The sequence below is a fragment of the Corvus hawaiiensis genome, chromosome 11 (genome assembly GCF_020740725.1).
Source record: "Corvus hawaiiensis isolate bCorHaw1 chromosome 11, bCorHaw1.pri.cur, whole genome shotgun sequence".
Taxonomy (NCBI): Eukaryota; Metazoa; Chordata; class Aves; order Passeriformes; family Corvidae; genus Corvus; species Corvus hawaiiensis.
In genome coordinates this window covers 16,128,267-16,150,247 of record NC_063223.1, presented here as the reverse complement: position 1 = coordinate 16,150,247, position 21,981 = coordinate 16,128,267, and the positions used below count along the sequence as shown (strand labels likewise).

Genomic DNA, 21,981 nt, shown 5'->3' with positions numbered 1-21,981 from the left:
TATTCTTGAACAGAGAGCAGTGAATTGGTCTTATTCACATTATCTGTGTATCAGATGAGTGGGAGGAATTAAATTATTCCTTTAGAGGGCAGTTGTTCATTTATCCACTGACTTTGTTTCTAGAAAATTTGAAATGCATTATGGATGGGATTCTCCATTATTGCCCTTCCATTTATGTAGCCTTAAAAGTTTCCAAAACATCCCATTTTATGAAAAAGAATTTGCCATACAATGCTTAGGGTTTTGCATACAGCTGAAAATTTATGCTTTTTAAATAGACTACTTGATGAAAAACCCCCTTTCAAAATTTTAGAATCTAGTATTTATCAGATAAATTATTCTGTGAGCAAAGTGAAACACTGTTTACAGAATATTCTCTCAAATTATTTTAAATCCCTATTTTCAAGTTCACATCTTGCTGGAAAGCACACATAACAGTTTATATCATACAAACTTAGATGAATAGTTCTACTTTTGCAGTGAGAGGTTGGTACAATTCTTCTGGTTAAAACACTTAGGGACTAATTCAAAGCCCACTGAAATGTGGAAAGGTTCCCACCGATTTTAACAAGTTTTGGATCTGGCCCTTGAACAGTCTAAAAATGACTTCTGCAGAGCTGGAAAGCCAGGGAGTTCCTAAAGTAGATCATGTTACTAGTTCTGGCACATAAAATCGTTGCAAACTTTTTATGAAATCTGTAAGTCAGCGCATGCATTACGTTTGGTGAACTGTGCATAGCTGCCATTCTTTTGTGTGCCGAGAATTTCTTAATCGTCATTCAAAGAGATACTTGGGCAGAGGAAGCACACCTAGAAATTAACGAGGAGAGCACATTCCACAAACTGCAGCACAACAATGCCTGGGTTTTTTGGACTAAAACGTAATCACAGCAAATCTTCAATGCAGTTGCTATTTTACAAGCTGAAGTTCCTTTGCAATTAACACTCTTTTATGCTCGGAAAAAGTAAGAACCCAGAGTAAAGTGTCCAGTCTGAGGAACAGCAGCAAAGCGCAAAATGCACTCCCTCTCCAGCCTGCTCCTCAAATTTTCATTGGGGTTTTACTACAGAATGAAAGCCCCCAAATAAACCTCACCCATTTAATCAACCCACCCATTCATCAGGAAACCATATATGTATTGGAAGTGTAACAAAAACTTGTTCACCACAGGTAGGAAATGCAAAGTATTTCTCAAGTCAGTCAAATAAATATATAAAAGGATATTGCTGTCAAATACCAACTGAGGTTGAGTAAATTAAATTTATATTTGTTTCTTCAATGCTGTACTTGGTACAAGTCACTGAACCTCTAAAACAGAAATAAAGTTTGGTAACATGCATTGGGCCTGAATTTAGCAGTGCTCCAGCTGAAAGTAATGTCTTACGAGTTTGGCACCTCTGTCAGTCCATTAGATACCAGTCAATGAAAACAGCAGAAGGATGTGAAGATATAAAAGTGTAGTAGCCCACAAATATTTGTTCAGATTGTTTTTTCTTTGGATAAAGACACCTGCCTGATTAGTACTTTTTACCTCCAATCCTTTCCTCTCAGCAGTGATTTGCAGAAACAAGCTGGAGAGGGTGGGTAAACACAAAGGGGTTAAAGGGGAAACTGTTTAATAACAGTAGTAAAATACAGGCTATTTTTGACATCTGAGTTAATGTCCATTATGCTCCATATGCTTTCCAAATGTTTGCAACAAGCACCCAGATACAAAAACAGATACCCATTCACATAGGCTTAAATTGCCTTCTCCTAACCTGTTACACATGGTACCTACATAAAAGGCCAACAACTGATATGGTAATTAGTGAGTCAGAAAGAGAGGGAACAGACACTTTATTGCAGGGAATTGGTATCTGACCAAATGTTAGTAGAGAAGGATATCATTAATGAAAACCTGTGAGGGCTATTTCTGCTCCCTAATCTACGACAAGGCCTCTGTACTATAACGTGACATCCTTTAAAAAGCTGTCAGGATGAATTCTGCAGTTTCCTTCTCCAGACTCATTCATCATTACTGCAATCAGAGTACCAACAAATGATGGGAAATTATTTCATTTTCTGGAAGCAAGTAACTGGACTGGAATAAGGCTGTAACTCATAAAGTCTTTCTCAAGTGATGATGTGGGATTTGCCTATGCCTCTTGTAACAACATAATGTAAATTATAGGAAGGAGAAAAAAAAGCATTCTCAATCTTTACCTTTGTGCAAAAGCATGAAAAGAATGACTTGATTAACTAAGACAAAGCCCTGACACGGACCACTCTAAATTCTGTCCCTGCCACCAGTTTATTGTGGGACTAAGGAAAAAGTCTATAATTTTTCTGTGCCTAACATGCTCTTCGCTACAGCAGGCATAACATCAGGCTCCTCACAGGAATTTGCAAGGCTTAATATTTGTAATGTGCCTTAAGAGTCTTGGATGAGTGCTAAGTATTATTATTTTTCAGTTCCTGCATTTGATTAAAACTGAAATAACACAGTAAAAATTAAATTAATATATTAAGTTACAAGTAAAGAGCAAGCATGTGGTTTGTGGAGCTACTTGTAACACTTTTAATACAAGCATGTATTACAGAGTAGGTGATTCCCAAGGTCTGTACTGACATGTACCATGTGGGCATAACTTAACAACTGAAAAACCCCCCAGAAGTTTGATTCAGCCAAAAATCTGTTCATGGCTTCTGTGTGAGCTCAGAGCTCAGGCCAGCGGGAGCACTGTGGGCTGCTTTCCCCTGCCCCTGAAGTGCAGTTGCAACCACGATCATAGCCCAGACATTTGCAACTCAGCACAAGCAACAAAACAGCACAGATCTGCTGGAGGGCTCACCGCTGTATAGGTCCCTTAGCACAGGATGTGACAATGGCAGGATACTGTGCTGTTTGAACCTCCCTGTCATTACAGCCCCAACAATAAATAGTGGTTTTGCTACTTCCTCCTGGCCTAACTCTTGAGGGAAGAAAGAAAACCCACCTCTCACTTTCTAAAGAATACAGTAACCTGTTAAAGCTTGTTATATCGATGTGAAAATCTCTAGTGAGGAGGGCCAAGAAGAAAAATAATTAAGGCATAAATTTATATCCAAACTACGTAGAAAATTTTCAATGCCGAGATGCCAAAGACACCTAAGACACTTGTTGAGCAGAGTGAAAAGGTAAAATCTAGTTTAAATTTATAGCATTCCTTCAGTGTCCCTCTAGGAGTTTGGCTTTTTGCCAGTGTTCCTTGTTAAAAATTTGTTAAACGTGTTTGGCATTAATGCAAACACAAAGTGCTCATTTGTTACAAATTCTATTGGAATGCATTCATTTAAGGCAATGAAGTAGTTACCAGAAAAGAAAAAATGTTCATTAAGTACATTTTAAAAACACAATGATGTATGCGGTGCATAACTATGGCGCCCCAGTGGCTATATAAATATCTGACAGAATAACCACAAGTTGTGTTTGGTTTGAAATTGGAATCTCTTAAACATAACCGATAGAACAAAAACTGGTTTTGTTTGTTGTCAAAACTGATGTTAGTCTTTCTTGTTTAGATCTAGTTGGAATAACCAAAGTTTTGCCATACAATTTTTTTACATCTCAAGTCAATAAAGCCCACAGGTTAAAGTAATGCTCAAGGAAGTTTCTTGATTCAAAAGGTAAGTGCAGCACTGCACATTATCTGGAGAACACTGGACACAGAAAGTAAACACCCTGCTTGGAGGAGAACAAATTTTAGTCATTCTTAAAAATTCCACTTAAGGAAATGTTACCTGGGAGATCTGCAGCTGTCTGACAACACTCAGGTTCACCTCAGAAAAAGGTGTCCTGCCCTACTCCTTACAGAAAATAAAGATCTCAGAGCTAGTTTACAATATCCCAATAACAAATCTGTCATTTATAATAATGTGAACTATCCCTGGTAATGATAACTCTTGATTTTGAATAAGCACCTCTGAGGTCTATTTCTTAGATGTTAGAAAATATCTTCTTAGCAACATTCTAAAACTAAAACCATTTTTCTTTTTATTTTTTCAATGATTTATAGCAACTTACAAAAAAGTTTAAAAATGATAAATACATGAGTGAAACATATTCAAAAGAAAGATCCAGAAACTGTGTGATTTAATTAAATATTGAAAGGTTCACAAAAAACCACCAGCATAAAAAGTTATTTATAAAGATAGAATTAACTTTGCTCCAATTCTGGCAAAGAAATTATTTATCCCATTTGTTGCTATTTATGTTTTAAATTCATTACACAGTAAACTTCAGAAGAATCTGCAGCTGGTGGTAGAATCACTGCACGAATGTGATGAACTTTCCATATTGCTATAATGCCAGAATTGTTAATCTTAGTTAGGGATAAAAGCAGATACCATTGGGATGAATAAAATCAAATGGATTCAAGCCCTCTAGAGAGTAAGAGTCCTTGAAAACTACTGTACAATTATATCATAAAATTAGATGAAGTTTATGAACCTTGAGAGTATTTGGACAAGGATGCCTTCTCTACTGGGAATGTTTATAAATCAAAATTAGACAAGTGCTATATGAGTTAAAAGACAGCTATTTTTTTTTTAGAACCTTTTTCTTTTCATAAAACAAGTCTGGTCCAAATCAAAGCCCTTCAGAAATACGAGAAAACTCAGTACATATCCTTCAATCTGTCACTTGGACACTGAATTAAAAAGAGGGCTATAGAGAACGTTAAGGATGGCTTCAGAGCAGGACTCTTCCATGGGCTGAGCTGCAGTGGACTGAAGATGATGGAAGAGTTTCCATGGACCCCACGAGAGCCCGGAGCCGCACAGGGAGGCGGCCGTGATTCCGCAGCGCAGGGCACGGGGCTCTTTGTCAAGACATTTATGACTTCCTAAAGATGGAGCACATTGAGACCATTGTTACTCCTTTTTCTTTAGTTGTTATTTAAATCGAACTGAAGTGACAAGAAAAGAAGAATTCTCGGGTTTAAGTGCCTCAAACAACGACGCTCCCAACGTGAATCCTGAAAGCCGTCGATAGCAGGGATCACTTGACGAAATCGGAAGGTGCCTTTTCCATCCTGGCTGATGTGGAATGCCATTTATTCTCATGCGCGGGACTAATTAGGGGCTCTTTTTTTGTTGTTTTGTTTTTGAAGATCAAGGTTTCGCGCTCGGTGCTGCCTAATAACACGGTGTGCCTGCCCGCCACCTGGCCCGGCGCGGCTCGCCCGGCTCCGGCGGCGGCACCGCCTCGGGCCTCGGCAAGTGCGGGCAGGAAACGCCGGCACGGCCGCGCTTAACCCGCGCCCTGCCGGCCCGGAGCCGGCCCTGCGACCGAGCAGCGACCCTGCGGCTGCAAATGTGCGGCCGAGCGAGAAGTTATTGCACCGGCGTGGGGATGAAGCTGCCCCAGACCCCACGCCCTGCTCGGGGCCGCGGCCGGAGCGCACTCGGCAGCGAACCCGCGCAGCGCTGGCGGGGCCCCGAGCGCGCACACAGCGCCCGTGCCTGGTGCCTGGGAAAAGAAGTGGTTAAATAAACGCTGTGTCAAGCCCCCAATCTAATAAGTCATCTTATTAGGAAGTTGTGATGCCCTGTTTGCCCTCGCCTGTGGCTTGTCTGCTCCACTGAAAGGTCTCCTGCTGGGACCTTTGTGGCATTATACGAGGTAGAGAGGGCTGCTGCAATATATGAGCCTTGGTTTGGAGCAGCCAAAACAGCAGGAGAACTAAGCTGCAAAGAATTAAACATGTAACAACTTTGTAAAAGCACAGACAGTGATTGAGGTTGGCCCTTTTGCTGTTGACACATTCTGGCCCCTGTAGGTTGTGGTCACTAAGCCCATTAGAGCTGCAGTGTGGCAACATCTAGTTCAGCAAGTTCAATGTGTTTCTGTTTTATTTCTAAATACTGGACACAAGCTGGCAGCGATAGGAGAGTGGAATATGGCACCAGAAATATGTCATAAACACAGTCGTCATTGTCAGGGATGTGAAATTACTTTTCAAACTATTTATTTTTGGCAGATGGAGGGTGGGTGTATTTTTGCACTTTGTTAACTGAAATTTAATTGAGACTTGCTCCATGTTTTGTTTAATTAAAAAAAAAAGGAGAGAGAAAGGAAACCTCAAGATGCTGTTTTCTTTTAAAAGAAAAAATCTTCACTGGAGAGAGAAATCTTTGTCGCTGGAAATTCACTGCAAAATGAAACCAGAAAAAACAGAACCCAATAAAATCTCAGCTGGCAAAGTTTCACTTATGAGCATCCACTTATTTAAATCAACACTCCCCACTGTACTTTTTTTTTTTTTTTTACATTTCTTTAAGATAAAATATACATTTAATTCAGATTTTAAAAACGGGGTTGTGAAATGGACAAGAAAGATTGATTAAATTAATTAAAGGAGGTATTACAGACATAATGAGGAGAAGATTTGAGTTCTAAACCCTAACATGCAGAAGAACACACCTTCCTATTTTCCTGTGGACCACACTTTTTCAGGGAACAGTGCAAGGTTTATATTGCACATTGATGAGGATGCTCGTGGTCCCTCTCGGGCTCTGTTTGCCTTTCAAAACTGTGTTGTGGTCCCAGGTTTTATCAGTCCCGGCAGATTCATCACTGCCAAGAGCTCCCAGTCTGTAGACACAGAGCAAAGGATGAGTTGGCTGAACACTTGTGCACCTCAAACATTTGTCTCTCCCCCGAGCCTGTTACGTGCTGCCTCTGCCCTCCTCCCAAAGATGAGCCAAAGCTTATGTAAGAGGTGAAATGTGCAGAGAGGGATAAAGACAGGTCACAGCTGAAGGAGGGGCGATCTTGTGTTCTCTCTGTCCACAGCACAGGCATTTCCCTGGTGCCCTCCCCTGTTTTTTCCAGGGGTTTTTGGTCGCCCTTTGGGTGCCCCCAGCTCCCTGCTCTGGCAGCACAGCTGAGGGCTCCCCAAGTTCCAGCTTGCTGACCCACAGAAATGACTGGCCACTCCTTTTGGAGGGACAAAAATGATGTTGAGGCAAAGCACATTCTTTCTTAGGCCACCAGAAATGAAGGAGCATTTCTTTTCTGTTCTTAAGAGTGTGCCTGAGCCAAGCAAGGTCAGAGCTGTGGCTTTTCTCTGGAGGAGAGAAATTTCTAGAATTTGTAGTTGTTGTTTTTTTTTTTTCTGCCATCTTTTGAGATTTGCTGATAGTTTGGGACTAGAAGGAAATTCTTAAAATCTCATACATATTTGTCTGGTTGTAGGGAGTATGATTTGGGTTTTACCTCATGCATCCTACCAGAGTCAGTCAATATTTAATAGCTAAAATTGGCTGGCTGTTGTGCTTGGATAACTCTAGTTACTGTGGCTGCTACCACACTGTTGTTAGAAGCATATTGGTTACTAGATGTTGTACCAGAGTAAATACTAATAAATTTGGTGGTTATGGAGAGGAAGTTTAATCCAAAAGCATTCCAGCCAGTGAGGAGGCACACAAGGGCTGTACTCCTTCTTTTGATGTACCCAAAGGCTGGATGGAGTCGGGCAGAAGAGAGGTGGTGAGGGCTGAGTGCAGGTTTGAGGTGCTTTATGTGTGTGCCTATTTCTGCCCTTAGGAAAAGGGTGGATCCTTGGCCAGGGAGGACACAAGCCAGGGAGGACACAAGCATGGTGTCCTCAAGGCCCATGACTCCAGTAGGTTACTGAAAGTTTGCTGGGGTTATTTTTACCTTAACCAAGCAATAATGAGAAATTTAATAAAGATGCATGTCATGGCTTGTGCCTGCTTTCCCCATCACCTCAGATTTCTCACCTTCTAAAGTTGAGAAAAAAACTAAAGAGCTTCAGGGTATTGCTCTGTGCATCTCAATATTTGTACCAGCAGCTGTATGTTCCCACCTGTACTTCATAATTTAGATAAACCATTAACATGCCATTTCATTAGTTTGCTCTGCTAGTTAATGACCCAGTACTCACTGAAGTTATCCTATCAGGATAAACTGATTGTGCTGTGGAAGGCCTTGTGAGGTATGCTTATTGTATTAATAATAAAATATAAAAGAAATCAATATGTCAAAATATAGTCAGAGTTCTATTGTACACAAAAAGCCTGGTTTAGAGTACATGAGATATACTCTCACCTTCTTCCCCGCCAAATGATCCTAAATATATTTTTTAATTTTACATGGCTCATGATATGAAACTGCTTATAAAAACGGTGTCTGATGTTTACAGTTGCATCTTTTAACGTTAAGAAGAAAGGGATACAACTAAGGCAGGTGTTAATAGGTTTGGCCTATATGAAGACCAATGCTGGATCCATTTAAAACCCTTCAAACTGCTAAAGCATTACAATGACTGTGTGTGGCACTGGGAACAGGACCATACATGCTCGACAGCTACTTATTTTTTAAATACCCATCCAAGTAACACGCAGCATTTTGAAATCTAACTTGTGTGGTCTAATTATGCAATAATTTTTATAATTTAGGCCCCAATATTATGAGCTTCTCCACAATTATGGCTCTGCCCACGCATTTCTCAGTGCACGATAGGGAAGACTTAAGGGCCAGCTCTGTTAAACATACAAGCATATGTTTTAATTTTTTAACTTTTACTCTGAGACTTAAAAATGCACTTAATATTAAGAGAAGGCTTAAGAGTCTTTCCTGAAGGGGACCTTAGAGGCTTTCATTTAACTAAGGGCACGCATATAATATTCCATGCAGACTGAAGATCTACAGTTATCAGCATTCCAATGATAATGAGTATTACACAAAGGGAAATAATAAAAGAGCAATAAGCAAAATTTTGCTCCCTCCCAATCTTCAAACACCACCTTTATAATCACTGTACACTCAAAAACATGCATGCAAGAGTTGGAGAGATCACAGGCTTAGATTACAAGAGTTCCAAAGATACTCAGACCGACCATGCAAATGTCAAATGTCAGGTAAACATATATGAATGATGAAAATATGAACTTCATCATGAAATCACACAAAACTACAATGGTGACTTTTTCTACTTGATGCTTTTATAAAAAATTTGATGCACTGCAATTAAACTGTTTAGCAAAACAAGACAAGGAAATTAATGAGCAAGAATAATCACCACAATTCATTATTAACTACAATTTACACTGAGTAGCACTTTTTTCCCTAGAGAACACCTATTTCTCTATGCCCATTTTCTTTCTCCTCTCAATCTCAATTCCAGCAGTGCACAGACCTTGTTTGATTTCTCTCTCTTCTTCTACTTGCTTAAACTTTATTTCTCCCCACTTTCTTTCATTCCAATCTCTGTGAGCAGCAGAGCTCTTTCCACTCTGTCAGGCTCTGTTGCCAACCTCTGACCAACTCACTGCTGAGTGGTGACATTGGACAACAGCTGGAAATGGTGTGAAACCATCACCCTCTTTCACCAACTTTCCCTGCATCTTGCAGTTGTGGAACAAGATAAAACATGAGAAGAGTAATTCACAAAAAGCATTTTTGAGGACAGCAATTTGCTAATTAGAAACAGCAAAACAAACCCAGAAGATACTCTTGATGTGCGTGCACAAATGTATCAACCCCACTGAAGAAAAGGTAAAGCCCAGAGTGGAACTTAATTAATGGAAACAACTTGGAAAATAAGAATAATGATGGCAGTACAAACTTTGTTCGTTCCCCCATTAATTTTAGAGAGAGAAACAACTAAACAGGTACTTGTAAAAAAATCTTTCCCACTGAAACAACTACAAGAAAGACAAGATAGTTTTAGGGCTACTTTCCAGATACTTTGTTTTTACCAGTTCTCAAATTCAAGAAGCTAAACCAACGCATCCTAACTTCTCATTAAATACTCTAAATGCAAACAAAAGTGTCTAGCCCATTTAATTCTGATTTTCTGGATGTATTTTTTTTCTCACACTTGCACATCTTGCCTCATTTTCTATTGGAACTTAAAGATATAATATATAGGCCACCACTGCTAGGTACACCGCTATATTCATATTTTTACAGTCTGGAAATGAGACACAGTGGCCTGTGCTGTATAAAGAACATTGGATCTGGACAAAAAGATGTGGGAAATTCAGCAAAAAAAGCACAGCTGGATCACTATTTCATATCTGAATGCAGCATGTTGTATTATGAAAATGTGAGGATTAAGTCAAAGAATGCAGTTTCACTGCATTTTTTTATGAAGAAACCTTGTTTTTACAAACATTTCCAGAGATCTAATCAAGTTAACTTTTTATTAATTTATCTAAGCTACTTGTTCTTTTGAACAAGCCATTTTTTTTTATTTTTTAGAATATACCCCTACCGTAATTTATCAATTCTTTTATCATCAAAAGTTATTGTTTAAGCCAGGAATAGCTTTTTAGCAGAGCTCAATGGTTAATCATGCAAAAACAAAAAAAACCCCATAAAATACCAAAAACCAGTAATTTTCTCATTCAAGTCAGAAGTTCACAAACAGGGAATGTAAAAAAGGAACAGGAGGAGGAAGAGGGTCACCTGTGTCCTTTGCAGATTTTTTTTTTCCAATAAAATGTTTTGGGATCTTTCACTTCATTAAAAAAACCCTTATTTTTAATTCCCCAAGGTATGTACCTTCCCCTATCAGGCATTACCACAATATTGATCAGAAAATATTTTGTAGGCTCATAGAAAATGCAGCTTGTTCCAACAATAATTTCTAATTTATCTGTCTTCAAAATTTCCAAGTGAGGATCAGGAACAACTCACACCTTCCACTGTCCCTCTGTAGAAGGAAAGAGGGAATGAACCCTCCAGGCTCCCTGCAATGCACGTGGCCCTGAGAGCTCAGGGCTCCTGCTAAATCCAGAACACGGCATTTAAAGATGCTCAGGAGGCCAATACCATCCACAAACCACTTAGCACTGCTCCAGTTTCATTTATCCTCGTGGTCTCTGCAGTTGGCATGGAGAGCCTGCCCAACATGATATTCCATGATATTTGAGTCACTATTGCTTGTGTTCTGTCCAGAACCAATCCCAGCCCATTGCACTGAGTGTCCACATTGCAGGAAAATTTCCCACTCAATTCGTCTTCACCCCCTTCAGATTATTAATGATTTTAGAGATTTATTGTATTTTTATTTCTTTCCCAAACTGAAGATTTATATTGCAATAGATTCTCTTTACATAGAAACAATTCAAAATCTCCTTATTTTTAGCCTTTGTTGTGCTCTCTGTTCCTTCTCAGTGGCTTATCAGAAACAGGCAGAATAGCAAAGATGTGGACAAATCTTGAACAGGTGTGAGAGTTAAAAGTGGCTTTGTGTTTAAATAACTTTTTCTTTTGCAAGTATTCATTGTATTGTTTCCCCTTTTTTACTGCTGCAAATAAAGCTAAGGTTTTTGGAGGACTCATTTAATCTTCCCAGTCTCTCAAGTCACTGCATCCTAGATTTTGAATTTTCAGAACTCCTTCAGTCCTGCTGAAGAACAAAATAGATTTCAAAACCATTTTGTAGGAAATTCCCATTAAATATATCTGGTTTCTCAAAAGAATGAGCTGAAACCTGCAGGGCAGCTGGGATGGAGGGAAGGCAACAGACACAGCTCCATTCTGTGCATAATTCAACAAAGTGCCAATCCATGCTTGTGGAATCCTTTGCTGTGCTGGTGCTGCTGGCTGACACAGTGTCAGCATTTTTCAGCATTACACCACTATCAGCCTGTACTGGGACCCTTTAAAACAGCTGAAATAAAAGAGCTCTTTCTACATATTTATGCCATCCTGCTCTGAGCACTTCCTGTTGGCCCCAGTAAATCTCTGCTAAATTTCAATCGACTCTCGTGGTGTTCCAGCTGTTAGATAAACTTCCAAGGATATTTTTGTGACAGGTACAAACCTAGACAGGAAATCTCAAGAAGAAATCCTAAATTAATTATATGTCAACATTCAAGCCACAAGAAGGAGCAATTGTCATAAATTTTTGAAAGTTAGAATCCAATTTTAGTTGTAAGTGCAAAAAAGTTCACTGACTCAGTTGTGAGTCAGTGCCAATAAAATAATATATTTCATATTCTTCAGCAGTTCACTTTGGCTAAACATAGAAGGGAAGCTAAGAACAGTGAGCTGTATATTAAAATCACATAAAGAATTCAGACACTAATAACAAATGGTATTTAAAATTTATAATTCAGAATTGCCTAATCTTATTCCACCTTTTTGAAAACAGATACAACATATAAATTAATTCTCTGTTAAATGAAAACATCTTCACTACCTAAAAATCTGGTAATGGTGCCAAGAACCTCTTTCTGCATTTCCCAACAGCACAGACGCCATCTCTCTTCACTCTCCCAAACACCGTGCCCTTCGTGTGTTTTCTGAATGCTGGTAAGGACAAGTATGGAAGGGGTTGATAGGGCAGAGGGTGTTGTAGCAGTACTAACCCACAGAGGACTGTCCTGTTTCCCTGGCTTTAGCATCACTGTGGAACTCTTGACAGCTTTTCCCATCCCTCTGCAACGTGTCCTTGGAGAAACTGCGGTCGGTGTCCAGGACAACGGGCAGTCTGAGTGCTCTGCAGCGGCTGTGCACGTGGCAGAGGTTCCATGTCCTGCTCCCCCAATATTCCTAACATTTTCCTGCAATGCTGTTGAGTTCCACAACCCTTGCTGTGCTCCCCAGTCCTGCTGCCCCAGCAGCAGCGTGAGTTTCTCTCCAGGTCCATCCCCACGGCAGCCAGGGCAGAGCTCCCAACCCCGAGCGGCCCCGAGCAGCTGAAAAAGCCAACAACTGTATGTCGAGTCAGGTGCTCAAAAGCGACCTTGTGCTCAAACCTGGCAGGGGGCCCTTCCCAAACCCATCTGCCTAAAGACAAAAGGGAGAGTTTTGAGACACCTGTTGTCTCAGTACAGAGAAAAATGTGTCGTGGCAGGGGGAGAGAGGGAGTGGGAGAAAAACCCATGAAGCTTTGCAGGCTGCGCTGCTGGATGCAGCTTTGTGGCACATGTGGGAGATGCTTGTGGTCCTCATCCTGGCACCAGGTCTGTCCCAAGCTCTGGCAAACAGCCGAGCACAGGGCACTGTTCCAAACCCTGCAGCCACCGCTCTGGCCGTTAGCAGAGCTCTGCACCACCGGACACGGAGTCCAGGGAAGAACTCATTGCTCCAGAAGGGAAAGCCCAAGCAAGGAGATGCAGCTGCCTTCCTTACACAGAGGCAGAAGGAAGGAAGCAGGAAGGCTTTGCAGCAGGAAGAGCTGCAGTTCAGAGGAACAGCAGGATAGTTCAGGCTATTGACAGGAGAGGCAAGGAAAGTGATTGCACACCGTGGGCACGAGGCCACAGCTGAGTGTTCTCCTCATAAGCAGTGTTCTTTTACACAAAGCAGGTAACATTCCCTGTGCTTTACTGAGTTCTTTCTCTTCCCAGACACTTCCCAGATCCATCCAGAGTCTTCCAAATTACTTCAGTGGAGATATGTCAAGTAGTCCCAGGAAGCAAACACTCAGAGCCCTATCTGCAGCCAAAACTGGGCCCACAGCACAAACACAAATACATCAGAAATCCAGCAAGGAACTAGCAGAAACATGCTGCACTTAGCTGACCACCTTGATTCTGTGTCTCTGAAATGCTGTGGATAAATAACTACTTATGTCACCCTGGGAGAAAAGGAATGTATGATATGGCTATGAAACCACCTGGATTTTTTATATATAAAAAGTGTTTTCACTACTTATGGAAAGCCAGACATGTAAATTACACTGCCCTTAGCAGGAAAAAATATGTGCCAAAGACCATGCCTAGCAGCAGAACTCAGGAAGAATGGGGGTATGGTCATGCCAGCTTTGCAGTGTTTTCTTTTACAAGCCTGTTTTACTGCTGAGGTGGGGGAGACTAGTGTTATTGCTTCCTCAGAAAGCTGTTCTCACAGGATTTGACTATTGGTCATGAAAATCTTATAAGGACAGACAATCCTGCAAGATTTTAATGAATTGAAGGTTTAAACATGTTCCCAAGATTTTGGTTATGTCCGTTTCTAAGATGGAAAGTAATCCCCTTAACAATGTGCATCACCTGGGAAACAAGAATTAATAAAAGTAAATCTGGAGATCTGAATTCAGGTCCCTTGAAAGTTTACACAAATCTGTTATCAAATGATTTATCTACTTTCAGCCTTTCCACATGGACAGGTACAGGTGGCACTACCAGCAAAACTACACCTGCATATTCAGTACAGAACTAAATAGGCTTGGCCTGCTCCCCTGGTGCTGATTCTGTGAAGGTCATTCTGCAAGAGCAAGAAGACACAGCCACAGCATCCTATGCCATTAGAGGTCCCTTCAAGGCTGATTGTTAGCATTAGAACATTAGCACTCTGGATATTTATCAAAATGTGGACACTAGAGTGGCTTGAAGCAGTTTCACTTCCTCTTAAATGATAATAAATTGGCAGTGTGAGTGTTGACTGCCTGAAATGCAACTTCATTACTTCAGAGGTTAATGGAGCAACCTCTCTCTGTTGATCTTCCTGTCACCATTGGCTACAAAAGAGTCTCTGACACAGTGCAGTTTTCAGGAGAGGCACAAGTACAACAGAGATTAACCACATCAAAAAGAATACTGTCCCACTCCATTATGTTCTGCAAAGCTGGTGTGCAGCAAATCGCAGTGACCAGCAGTGTCATCTGCCGTGTCTGAAAATGATATCAGCATAAAAAGAGGTGATGATGCTGTATTACTGAGACAAACACCTTTCCATCTTAAAAAAAAAAAAAAAAAAAAGGTAGAGAGAGGAAAAAAAGATGAAATGAAGGAAAAAGAAGGAAAAATATAAAGGAAAGAAGAAATGCAAAGAAATGAGGAGAGGAGACGAAAAAGAAAATTAAAAAAAGAAAATGAAAAAGAAGAAGAGAATACTTTAATTATGATGTAAATATTGAAGCCACTGACCTTGACCTATTTTGCATTAATTCTATAGAATTCCTCTTGTATTTCTTACAGGAAACTACAGTGAATTAACCAAACTACTATTCTTTTGAAGGCTGCATTCATGGTTTTGCAGGAGATGAAAACTGACAGGAATAGAGTAAGAGGTGGCCATAAGATTCAAAGAGGATTACATCTAATGCTGGCTAAGTGAATGACCCTCTGAATGAAAATGTACTCATTTAGAGAAATGTGCCTCTTCTTGTTACAGGTTACTGCCCTGAAATGCCTGGCAGGCGTGTTAACTTTCAATAATTCATAACTCCTCTTGATCACTAACACAATGAACACAATTCTGAGCAGAGAACACTGCCCAAGGAAGCTGAACATTCTGTACCTCCTATACACAAATACTTGGAAGTCACTTCCCAAAGGGAAGTTACTCCTGTCCTACCAGCAGCATCTACTTTGTCAGGAACACAAACTGAAATTCACAGTACACCCAGGTTAGTTTTCTTTTTGTGAGCACAGGAATACGATAGCTCGTTGGAAATGTTTCATTTTGTTCAATGTTTCTGTTCTCTTCAGCAGATTAACAGATGAACAGGTAACTAAAAGTGCATCAGACATGCAATTACAGCACTGTAAATGCATGCACATATCCAGTAATTACCTGTGTAGTTGTGAAAACTATTCAGGGGTGTTTCAGGTCACTTGTCTCCACTCTCCAGCCCCAACAGTGCTTGGGATGGGACTTGGCCAGTCTGACAACACCTCTACAGCAAATACATCAAATTCTTGTTGAACTCTTATCTTTTGGAGGTCTCAATTAGAAGTGAATACTTTTGAGCATGAAACCCATCAGCCTGAATGAAAGCCTCACTTCCTACACACACACAGTGGCAGGTACTTGGACTTCTTATTAAAAGAAACACTGATAATAAGGAGTGTCTGCTGATAGCATAAGGGAGGAGGACCCTACTGGAAATTATAGGAGATAAGGAAGATTGGGATTTCTTGCTGGAGAAGCAAACAGGGGGTGAGATTCCAGGACGAAACTCCTCCAAAGGCCAGAGCACGTGTACCTTCCCTGCCTGTGATCTAAATGTTGTGAACAAGACAGGAGTTCAGTGTTCAGCTTTGATTGTGTCAGTGGCTCCTTTTGAGACCTTGGGCAAGTTGTTTAATCTCTCTCTATCAAGATTTTCTCAACTGTAAAAACCAAGAAAGCTGCTACTAAACCTGGAAAAGTCCCTTTCAACCTACGAATCAAAGCAGAATGTAAATTCTACACTTCCTTCTGCACTATTACACCATTTCCAGTTTCTTTAGGTTGATAAACATACGCAGTGTTGCTTGAATTCAGGCTGATTAGGAACCACGGCTTACCTTTTAAAAGCATAAATAGAGGATCTCGATGGCAAATTTGAAAAAAAAAAGTTAAATGTTTTACTCTCAGAAAGTATTCAGTCTAACTTAAGATCCAAAAATGAAGTCCACCTCTTTGAAGTCAGCTTTGTAATAGCTGTTATGCAGCTGTAGGAAGATAACCCTTTACTGAAGGATTCATGTAAGAATTAGAGACACCTCATCCTTGGAAGTGTCCAAGGCCAGGTTGGATGGCTTTGAGCAACTGCTCTAGTGGAAGGTGTCCTTGCCCATGGCAGGGGGTGGAACTGGGTGAAATTTTAGGTCCCTTCTGACCCAAACCATTCTATGATTCTATGAATTGAAGAGAGAAATTTGGTAGTTCAGAGCCACGTTGGCTCCATGAATGTTAAGAGTTGAGAGCATCTCTCCCATAAATATACCAAAATCAAACCAGCCATTTAAGATGACAGTGCTGCAGGTTCTAAAAGTTCCCATTTCCAATATCTCAAAAAGACACTGACCTACTGAAAAGAGTTTGAGAAATTACACAATGACATACTAACATTAATTAAATATGAGAGTGTAAGACAACTGTTAAACATGGGAAAACTCCATCTCTGCATGCACAGAATACCAGATGCAGCAATATACACTTCAAAGCTACATTGCTGCAGACAGAATCAGCCACAGCTTTCTTTGTAGACATTCCTTTGAAGAAGGAACTTTATGGGTAAGTGGGTGCATAACCACTCACAGCTACACAAAGTTGTTCATCCTTACACCAAAACACTTCATTTTTGCTCCAGTCAAAAATAGCATCTAAAGAGTGGCTGGTCTATAGGTTAAGAAAATATTTTTGGATATCAGTTAGAATTTAATTCCAGCTTTTCTTCAATGGCCATGGATTTTTTTTGTACTTATTTTTTATATCTCTAAATCATGTTCACCTCTACTGAAATGCTGCTGCTGCAATGCCAATATATAATATTATGCCCTACTAACATAAAGTTCAAAATTGCATAATTCCATCCTGCACCACAATGAACACTGCTGTGGATACATTTACATAAAAGCACTTCACTTGAACAACCCAGAGGAAGAAAAAGCCTATTAAGTATTTCAAAATCTCTTCAGTACCACCACCTAACAAAATACATGTGACCTTGGACAAAGGTAAGTTTTAAGAAATAAGAAACTTGTATCAAAAATCCCAATACAGCAGCAAGTTCTATATTTTCTGAAGTAGTAATATCTCATTACTGGTATCAGGTGTCTGTTTTTATTGACCTTGCGTGTGGTTACAGATTCCTCATCCCCCAGCACTGGACCACACCAGGGCACTTTTATCTGAGAGGGAGAAGATTCTCAGCACATCACTGGAATTAAAGCAACATCCCAAATTGCAGAAGTAACTGAGTATAGGCAGTTTATAAAACAAGTACTGTTAACTACACTTTAATGACATGTATGGTTTAAAAAAAGTCTATGGTAGGTAAAATAATCCTAAGCATTTTAAATATTTCACAGTAAGGAAATACTCTGGATCTTTAGAATAGATTCTGACTTTGCATTCTCAACTTTTTTCTCTAAAAACTCTTCAGATTTTTTTTATTTAGAATTTTTAACAACCAAAGGCAGAAAACTTAGAGGGAAATCTGTACCAATGTATTTTTCAATGAGAGGCAGACTTTAGAAGGATTTTCTTTGTAAAAAAGCAACACTTTTTTGATCTTTATCTCCATTGGATGGTAGAACTATTCAAAGGAGTGAAGTATTACAGTCATTAGTAAGTAAAAGAGATATCAAGTATACTAAACTCCAAGATTATCCATCAGAAATGAAACAAAACAAAGACCCTACAAGTATAAGATAGGCTCTTTTTCTGCTGGCTGAAATCTTTCATATGGTATATAATGCTGGCAAAACAGAATTTTTCTATTCACCTTTTCCCTATTGAAAAGCAGTGCTCTCTTTATCTAACCTTTTCTAAACCACCATTGAAAATTGTATTTTCTGACTCAAACAAAACATTGTTTTTCTTTCTGCCTCATATGGCTAATAATAAAGACTTGAGGTAAATCTCCCTACAGCTGCTTTCAGTTCATTTTAAGTCAATGAAACCTATATAATCCTGTAATACAGTCAATTGTTTCTTTTCCACTAGGCCTGAAGGGCTGCAAGCTTAGAAAGGGAAGAATTACTGTTTTGCTTTTAAGCACCTATTAATATTTTGCCCCTCCAGCAGTTCTTTTTTTCCCCTTTGAAGCCTTTTTCCCCACTAAATTAATGTTTAACAATTAAATCAAGCTGAAGGAGATCTTAAAAGATCTACACAATTACTGATTGGGTAGAAGAACAGGCCTTTAATTTAAATGGGAAACATCCCTGAAACGATGGTATGAGACTCCACAACTAATTACATTATTTTCTGCATCTGAGAAAACATGAGCTGAGAGAATGCAAATAGAGAGACACATGGAATACCAGGAAGAAAAGCTGGAACTCTAACATCTACCGATCATCTTTGAGAACAGAGCAACTTGTAGAAAAACAAGCTTTGAGCTACTAGATAAAAATATAACTTCAAAAAATAAAAAAAATAGAGAAGAATATCCAAGGCATGGCATCTTTTTTTCAGGCAAATATTGCCAATACACCTAGAATGGCAATCCTAAGTCTCTATGTAAACATCACAAGCAGGCCTAAGAGCCCTTTCAAAAGTGTGTATTCTTTGTATATATAATATACTTTTGTGTACTTGTGAGATAGAAGTGTTCTGTGTTTCCTGCTTTCTTCTGTAGCAATGTGTACGTTACCTTAAAAATATATCCACAGTAAGGTATGATAATGGAGTTTTTCTCTTTGGCCTGGATAAATAGAGTTTGTTCTGAATGAAAATCCTTAACCTGAACTCAAGAGCTGGCTAGTGGCCAACTCCTTTGTCAGACGCTCCGAGCACCCTCAGAGACCTGTCCTGCCCCCTTGATCCAGACAGTTCTGTGGGCACTGACATCTGCTCAGACCTCACAAATAAATCAGTGCGTGCCAAGACCACAAACACTGTTCTTTTTCCCTCCTAGCCCAAGGAAATTTCATGTACTCCAAGCAGAATATCGTGATTAGCCTTGCTTCTTAAACGGGGCCAGACTGAACTACGGCCAGGGAGTGTTTGGACCAAATGTGCATTGCTGAGACCTAATTAATGTCAGTGGCATTATCCTACATCCAACAGAGGCGCAGAAGCACCTAAGGGAACCTACTAGGACATCCAAGAAAATGATGGATCATGCCAGCATGAACTGGATTTGTCCATGGTGTCAAACTTCCACACTGGACACTCGCCTTTTAAGTTTGTCCATCTCACCAGCATTAGGGACAGACGTTCAGTGAACTGGACACCCCATTTCCCAATAGACCCTCTAAAGTATTTCCAAAGGAATCTGGCTCCCACTGATTCCAAATATACAAGAAAACAGCAGTTTTAAAGAGAGATATTTTATGTTGGTTCCAGTTAAAACAGAACAGTTGAACTCTCAGAGAACTTGCAGGTTTTGTTTGCAGTTTCAATGTTGACTAAACTATAGCTATTCTTTAAACATTTCAGAAATTGCACATTTTTCTCTGGTGACCTCAAGTACTTCTTACTACAAGACAAGCCACAGGCAAATGAATTAATAAAAATCCCAACAGATTTTCATGATTCAAATGCTTGCTTAATATTTCAGATGGAGTTTTCTCTAATTTAACAGTTTTACTCATCCCTAGATAGAATCAAAACAAGATCTGAGGGAAAAAGTGTTATTCAGTTTTATGAGTCATCAAACAATTTTGAAGCACCGAACACATTTTAGCTCACCATCTGTTACATAACCTCGATACAAAGTAAAAATATTATGGTTTTGGCTACAAACCTGAATTCCTTTTTCAGAAAAAGGTTGAGATGACAAACAGACTACTATGAAGGACACATTCAGCCAACGAAAAAACTCTAGCACTTCCAGGAATTAAGCCTCTCATTCCTATAATAACAAAAGCCATCACTAACGTAAGAAGGTCATGTCCTTTCCTGCTTTTAATATTTTTTTTTAACATAAATTCTTTAGTATCTTTCTATTATTCATTGTAAATGTTTCATTTCACCAAGCCAATTATATTCACAATACATTTCCCAATACAAACTGTAACTGATTCATGAATGTGTGTGTAGCAGAGGCATGTGCACTGAAAAGCAATCCCCAGTCAAATGCCTTCTTTTCATCCACAGAAAGAACAAATAGGTAACCTCACATGTGTAATATACACAGCACAATGTTAAAAATCAACAAAACTGAGAATCACATATATTATGCAAAACCACCAAAACCACACACCCACACACACACTCAGGACGTTCCACAGCAACATTTCATTTATGTTCCTGAAAGGGATTGACTCTCTCAAGGAAATATAAACACTGAGGGCCACCATGAGCACCAGCCCCTCACAGACAGCTCAGCACAGGCTCTGCTCACAGCTTTGTCCTACTTGTCCTGGTTTGAAAATCTTTGTGTGTGAGGGGCTGGGATGGGTAACACCTCTGGGGCTATGACCGGGCCAGCAGCAAGAGGAGAAGACAGAGCCAGGGAAATCAGGCTGGAGCTCAGGGCTCCCACCACTGCTGGCATCGGCTGGGTGCAGAATGTGTTGGCAGTAGCTCTGAAATGACAAATCTGGGGTGTGTCTGTAAGGCTCTTACTGAGCAACCAGCACTGATTTACCTGCTGCCACCTTTCTCTCTTCTGAGTCACTCTGTGTGCTGCCAGCAGCAGCTGTCCCACACATCCAGTATGATGCTGGAGTTTAGCCCAGCCCCAGGGTCTCCAGTGCCCTACACTGCCAGACAGCTCGAATGCTGCTTCCCTGCCCGGGCAGGACCCAGTCCCTGGGTTGCCAAGCCAGCCCTCCCAGCAGCAGCGCTGTGGGGAGCAGCCAGTGACTCGGGAACACACGGGACAGATGCTACCAGGAAAAACACCGACACCAGCTCCCAGTGAGCCTCAGACAGGCAGCGGCAAACTTGTGCTGTGCCCTCACGTCCTCACTCTTTCCCCTCCATTCCACACCCCAAGTAAATCTGATGAGGACACTGTCCTCTGACACCTCTGTTCCAGAGAAACTACAGAACAAGCAAAGATGTTGCTAACACTCCAAGAATGTGCTGAGCTGGGCAGCGAGTTTGCTAAGGATTGCCTGAGAAGGCAGAACCACCCTCCTGGGGCAATCTGAAGGGAGCACAGTATTAAACACTGTTTTTAAATCCATGAAGATAGGGTGGGTCAAGAAGACACATGATGCAAAAAGCAGGAGAGGGATGAACAAAGGCACAGGCTTTGGGCCAGAGAATAAACCCTCCTTAGTATGTAATGGCAAAGGTGAAGGGGAGTTGGCTGGCAGCAAGAAACACTGCAAAGAGGGACCATGCTCCCCTCTAAAAGCTCTGTTCCTAACGCAGGAAGAAAGTGACGCCAGGACATGGAGATGTTTCTGTATTTTGGATTCAGCGTATTCCGTGCAATGTCAAAAGTTCAGAGCGAAAATTTCCATCTCAGCCTGAAGAAGAACAGTGCAAATATTTGAGTTTTGTGGGAGCACGAGGTTCTTCCTGGAGATGTGGTGCGAGCGCAGGCCCCGGCAGCGGAGAGCAGGTCTGAGCAGCCAGGGGAGCGAGCTGGGGAAGGCCCCGAGCCAAAGGCAGCACTGGGCTCTGCTCAGAGTCAGGA

At 40.5% G+C, this 21,981-nt stretch overlaps 1 protein-coding gene across 17 annotated transcripts in view; it reads right to left on the bottom strand.

Annotated features, from left to right (window-relative positions):
• ERC2 (ELKS/RAB6-interacting/CAST family member 2) overlaps window positions 1-21,981 on the bottom strand; it is a 431,283-nt gene that overhangs the window by 3,839 nt on the left and 405,463 nt on the right. The window lies entirely within an intron of this gene.